Source organism: Odocoileus virginianus, chromosome 14, assembly GCF_023699985.2.
Source record: "Odocoileus virginianus isolate 20LAN1187 ecotype Illinois chromosome 14, Ovbor_1.2, whole genome shotgun sequence".
Classification (NCBI taxonomy): domain Eukaryota; kingdom Metazoa; phylum Chordata; class Mammalia; order Artiodactyla; family Cervidae; genus Odocoileus; species Odocoileus virginianus.
In genome coordinates this window covers 745,553-751,552 of record NC_069687.1, presented here as the reverse complement: position 1 = coordinate 751,552, position 6,000 = coordinate 745,553, and positions in this window count along the sequence as shown.

The following is a 6,000-nucleotide window of genomic DNA, read 5'->3' as shown; positions in this document are numbered from 1 at the left end:
CGAGCCCAGCCGCCACAGACGCCGGGCGAGCAGCGAAGCTGGAGGGGGCGGCCGCCTAAGGAAGCCGCCGCACCAACACTGTGACCTTGGACTTCCAGCCACTGGGACAGGACACCCACACTCCTCATCCTTCTGTCCAGGGAACACACACGACCTCCCGCCAGGCGCCAACACCTGGGATTGGCTGCAGAGACGATGGGGCCGCAGACAGGCCGGACCAGCTCAGCAGGAAGACCCTCAGCCCAGCAGTCAGGGCACATGTACTCACGCTGCCGTGCAAAGAGGCCAACGGCCTAGGGGGTAGCGGGGGGGTCCAGGGCAGCAGGCGGGCCCAGGACAGGCTGCCGCCATGACCCGCTGAACCAAGAGGGACACCGGAGTGGGGAGGCCACGCAGGCGCCGACACGGGCCGGTGTGGCTGGCACAGCCCCTCCTGCCTGCCCTGGGAGCCCCACCGGGAACACACAGGCTGCGAAGCAGGGGTTGAGGGCAGTGTGCCCCGGCCTGTGGGTTGCGACCATCAGTGGGTGCAGGAACCAACGCAAGGGCAGCGGCTCTTTCTTTCAGTAAATCAGAAAATGCCGCGTGCACTTGTGCACAAGGTAAGGTCATTTCAGGAGGCTTCGTTCAGTTACCCACAGGCGGGTCCTGTGTGCACCAGGATGAGAACTAACCTGCTTCCTGCCAGGAACTGGGTCGACGTGAATCATGCACACATCCGTGTCCTTCCAGGGACGCTGGTGTGCCTGGGCCCCAAGAAGGCCCCAGAGCCTTTCACAGCCAGTGGGGCCAGAGCTCTGGAGCCACATGCCATCATCCTCCCGAGCAGTGGCACAGGGCTGACGCTGGGGCCGGGCCTCAGACCCTCACTTGTCACAGATGCCCGCTGTGCGTGCCCTGGGCAGGCGGCACCCACCTAACCCTACGCAGGACCCCAGGGCCAGCCCACTGCCCCACCTTGGGCAGCACGGGTGTCCAGGGAAGGGAGCACTGCCACCAAGGTCACTGCCGGCACAGTCAAGAAAACAGGTCACAGGGTCAAAGGCGCGGCTGAGGTGTGTGTGCACGTGTGTGGAGCTGCATTCAGATGCATGTGTGCAGGCATGCAGGATGTGTGCACTATGTGTGCACACGTGTGTGGATGTGTACTCACATACAAGCCTGGGTGCTCATGTGAGAGTGTGCAGCCATGTGGGGTGTGTGCTCACATGTGAGCATGTGCAGGTGAGCAGGGTGTGTGCTCATGTGTGTAGATGAGCGCTTGTGTGTGCAGGCATGTGGGGTGGGTGTGTGCTCATGTGTGTAGATGGGCGCTTGTGTGTGCAGGCATGTGGGGTGGGTGTGTGCTCATGTGAGCATGTGGTGTGCACAATGTGTGTATGCATGTGTGGATGGGTGCTCACACGTGAGCGTGGGTGCTCACAGGAGCGTGTGCGGGGTATGTGTACACACGTGGGTGGGTGCTCACTCGTGAGCGTGGGTGCTCACAGGAGCGTGTGTGGGGTATGTGTATACACATGTGAATGGGTGCTCACACATGAGCGTGGGTGCTCACACGAGTGTGTGCAGGTGTGCAGGGTGTATGCCTGCACCGTGTCGTGCCGACTGGGAATGGAAGGTGCTGGATCTCCTCCCCGTGGACCTCGGAACAGCAGCCAGAGAGGGGCCATGAGGCTGCACAGCAGTCACAGGACATGCCCACGAGGAGGGAGGACCCAAAGCTTCCACAGATCCTGCCCACGGCGCCAGCCCAGGCGCATGGCCACACGGGCTGCGGGGGCCTCCGCAGAGCCACCCAGCGGGGCGGGCATCCAGGCGGTCACCTCTGAGCCCGACAAGGCTGCCGGCCGCCCATCTGGTGCAGGAGGGGCCGCGATGCTGCCAGCCGCCCTCTGTCCACCCTGAGCCGCTGCCACTCGATGAGGTCGGTTCAGTTAAAGCTGAACGGCCTGGCTGACCGGGTGCAGGTGAAGCACAGCGCACGCAGCCCCGCCATCGGCCTGGGACCCAGCACCTGCTCCTGCCCCAGCAGATGGGGGCCAGCACCCCCGAGCCCGGCCTGAGTCCCCCTCAGTGCCCCTCCCTGCAGGGCCGGCTGACCATCCTTGGGCTGAAGGCGTGCTGGGAAACCCAGGAGGGTGGGTGTGTGAGTGGGTGGACACCTGACCCTGGTCAGCCTGGGGCCCTGCATGACAGTGTTTTGACCGAGAACCGGAAGACGTAGAACTGTGCCCTAGTTAGACCGCTTGTTTTGCACAGAGATGAGTTAGCAACCCTGAAATTGCTTGGTGTTTATTCTAGACTTGGGCGAGCAGGTGTAATCAGAACTGCTGCATAATTTGCAGGTTCTGTACAAAATGAGAACATGGGGCCCGTGTTCAAAACTCGTTAAGAATTTCGGGATGGTATCAGCAGAGCCGTGAACAGACCCCTCCGAGCACGGCCCTGGATAATCCCTGGAGAGTCTGGGGATGAGGCCGCAAGTCAGGCGCAGGGAGGCAGGGGGACAGGCTCCTGCCCACCTGGGGTCCCCACATGCTCTGGGTTGTAACACAGACACATGTGTCTACACACACGTAGGCGGGGCAGACCTGGGCCCCGGTGTGTGAGGGAAGCATATCTGAGCTCTGATCTGAGAGGCGTGGCACCCGGGTAGGCCCTGAGCCCTCCCAGAGTTCAGACTACGGATCCCAAGGGCCTTGTCCTGCAAGGAGCCTCAGGACTCCCTGGAGAAACCACTGGTTTCAGAGCCCAGACCCAGGAGGCGGCAGCGAGCGGGAGTGTCTCTTGGGGCTGCAAAGGGGGGGCGGGCCGGGGGAGGGACAGACCCCCCCAGAGGGCTCCCAATGGCCACACGTGGGACAGATGACCAAGGAACCACAGTAATGACCGTGGGAATGACGACCCTCTGACACAGCCCAGGTCGCCCCGACAGGCCCCACCCAGGCCCATGACCCCTACAGCCCCCAGGGGTCAGAGCTTCACCCCACTGGCAGGGGGCTCACACCCGTGTCCCCTACAGCCCACGGGGGTCACAGCCTCACCCCACAGGTGCAGGACTCACACCCATGTCCCCTACAGTCCATGGAGGTCAGAGCCTCACCACACGGGTTCGGGGCCCACACCCACGCCCCCTGCAGCCCCCGGGGTCAGGGCCTCACTGCATGGGCTCACAGACACCAGCTGGGAAAACACACCAGACAAGGAAGAGAAGCCCAGCCCGCGTCCCGTCGGCAGAACTGCGGCTCACTAACAGAGAAGGGCCAAGGGATGCAGAGCAGCTGCTTGGCAAACACCGTAGCGATTGTGTTTCAGGTTAGAAATATCAGGGACGTAAAACCTGGGGGAAAACGACGCTGAAAAATGAGATGGTCAGCCTGCCCAAGAACCGTCAACGGGGAGGGAGGGACTTCAAGTGGGAGGGAGGGGCCTCGGGGGAGGGAGGGGCCTCATAGGAAGGGCGGGGCCTCGGGGGAGGGGCTTCAGGGGAGGGAGGGGCTTCTCAGGGAAGGCGGGGCCTCAGGGGGGAGGGAGGGCCTCGGGGGGAGGGAGGGGCCTAGGGGGAGGGAGGGGGCCTCAGGAGGAGGAAGGGGCCTCGGGGGAGGGAGGGGCTTCAGGGGGAGGGAGGGGCCTCGGGGAGGGAGGGGCTTCAGGGGGAGGGAGGGGCCTCGGGGGAGGGAGGGGCTTCACGGGGCCTCGGGGGAGGGGCTTCACGGGGAGGGCGGGGCTTCGAGTGGAGCCGAGCGAACAGTCCACGCCCCGGCCTGTGCACGCACAGACGGGAGGCCCCGGGAGGCCCTGCAGCTCCTGCATGTTCCTGCGGAGCGGGCGCGTCCTCCGTAGCTGCAGGCGGCAGCGACGAGCCCTGGCTGAGAGGCTCGGTGTCCCGAGACGTGCCAAGAATGAGGAGCCGTCCCTGGGAGGAGGCCCGGGAGACGTGAGAGCTGAGCACCGCAGGTGCCCCGCAGCGGGCCCTGCTCAGAGAAAGTCGATCAGACCCCCACCCCTCCAGGGCGCTCCCCCAGCCCCAGGACTCGCCAGTGCCGATCCCCTGCTCCTTCAGGGGTGAGAACCCAGCCTTTGCTCACCAGCGGCCGGGAGGATGCAACCCTGGCTGGGGCCATGTCCCCCTCGGAGGGACTGAGAGGGCCTCCCCAGGGACCCCCGAGGCCACCCTCACTCCGTCTCATCACCGCTCCCCGCAGCGGAGCCCTGAGCTGTGGGGCCTCTGAGGGCCACCAGCCCGGCCCCAGCTGCCCAGCCCAGCCCCTGGGTCACGTGACACCCTCCCTGTGGGGAGGGGGGAGCAGGAGGCACGGGTGCCTGGGGGGCGGGGGACCCGGGGACGCCCTGCGGCTGTTGGCCCTGCAGCACGGGGGTTCCAGCACCCCTTCGGGTCCAGTAACTCAGGGGCTCCCCGCAGTGCAGGGGCCACAGATCCAGGGCCCGAGACCAGGAGGCGTCCTGCACAGCGACAACATGCCCGGGCGCCCGGCCCGAGCCCCAGACCAGGGTTTTCCTGGGTGTCAGCACGTGGCCCGGAAGCACAAATTGCTTTCATCAGGGGGACATTCCAGGCCTTGGAGTCGGGGGCAGATGGCCAGACCTCACCAGGGCCGGGCAGGCTGTGCCGTGGATGTCTGTTGAGACACTGCCCCACAGAGACCACGGCGGCGTGGACGGTCCTGTCAGATTCTCCGCTAATTCAAGTGGGGACAAGGGACTGGCCCCTGGGGCTTCTGACCTTCTGGAGGAAAGACAGCAAAATCTGAGACATTTGGCTCCACATGAGAAGGAGGGGCCTTGAGTCAGCTTCCAGGGAAGCCAAACTTGAGGTCAGGTTAAGAGAGAGGTGAAAATGGGGGGCCACCAGGGAAGAATTGGAAAGCCTCAGCTCTCAACTCAGCCTGGAAACAGAGACTTAGAGAAAGCTAACCATTCAGAATGAGACGACCGGGTGGCCAACGGAAGGGACTGGAGATGCCTGGTGGGGGGCGTCCAGCTGTGAGTGGCAGCACAGAGCAGCCTCGGAAGTCCAGCAGGAGGAGCGTGGCTGCAGATAGCAGGAAGGCTGCCTGGAGGAGGTGGTGTGAGGCTCCCAGGCGCTCTCTCTGCTTGCAGGGTCTCCCTTTGCTTGCAGGCCCAACACAGAATCAGGAGCTTCTGGAGGCCCAGGCCCCGCCTGAGGTTGTGTGGTTGAGTGCCAGCTTGGATGGAGGTGTGACCGGGCGACATGTCTGGGGACAGTGTCACACAGATGCAGTTTATTCAGAGAGTTGTGTTTATTTCATGAGCAGACTGTCTCCTGCTCCAAGTTCTGAATGTTGTATGAAAGGGTCGAAGTAAATGTTTATGTCCCGTCCCCTGCACGCATGCACACACGCTCACACACACACTCACAGACACACACATGCTGAACCCCGATATCACTGGAGCCTTGAAGTCCGTTGAGCGAGGGCTGCACCCTCTCTGTGACAAGATGCGGATGAGGACCCGACCTGACCAGCCTGGGGGAGCGCCCTGCTCCCGGCTTTAACAGGCGCAGCATGAGCCGGCCCGGCCTTGGGCAGTGGAGAAACCAGGCAGGGACTGTGTGCAGGACCACGCCCAGCCCGCCCCAGGAGCCCGGCCCCAGCTGCCAGGCAGGCCTCACTGTGCTGCCAGGCCCTGAGCTCAGGCCACCCCTCCTCCGTCGGGGGTCTCACACACAGGGATGCCACCGTGCCACCCATGCTTGCCGGGGCCGCTCCCCTCCACTGACGCCCCGGGACCTGTTGCTTCCGCTCCTGGGGCAAGGCGCATGTGGCCCCTCCTGTGCCCTGGAGGGCTGTGGGCAGACGGGAGACCCACAGGCCCTGCGGCCTGCGCCTGCCAGCTCTGAGGGTCCAGCACCTCAGCAAGTCCTCAGACGCCCCCTCCCACCTTTGCCTTCCTCGTGGGCCTGCCTGGCCTCCACCGCCCAGCCCTTTGCACACCAGGTGGGGATGGGGGCGGCGGGCA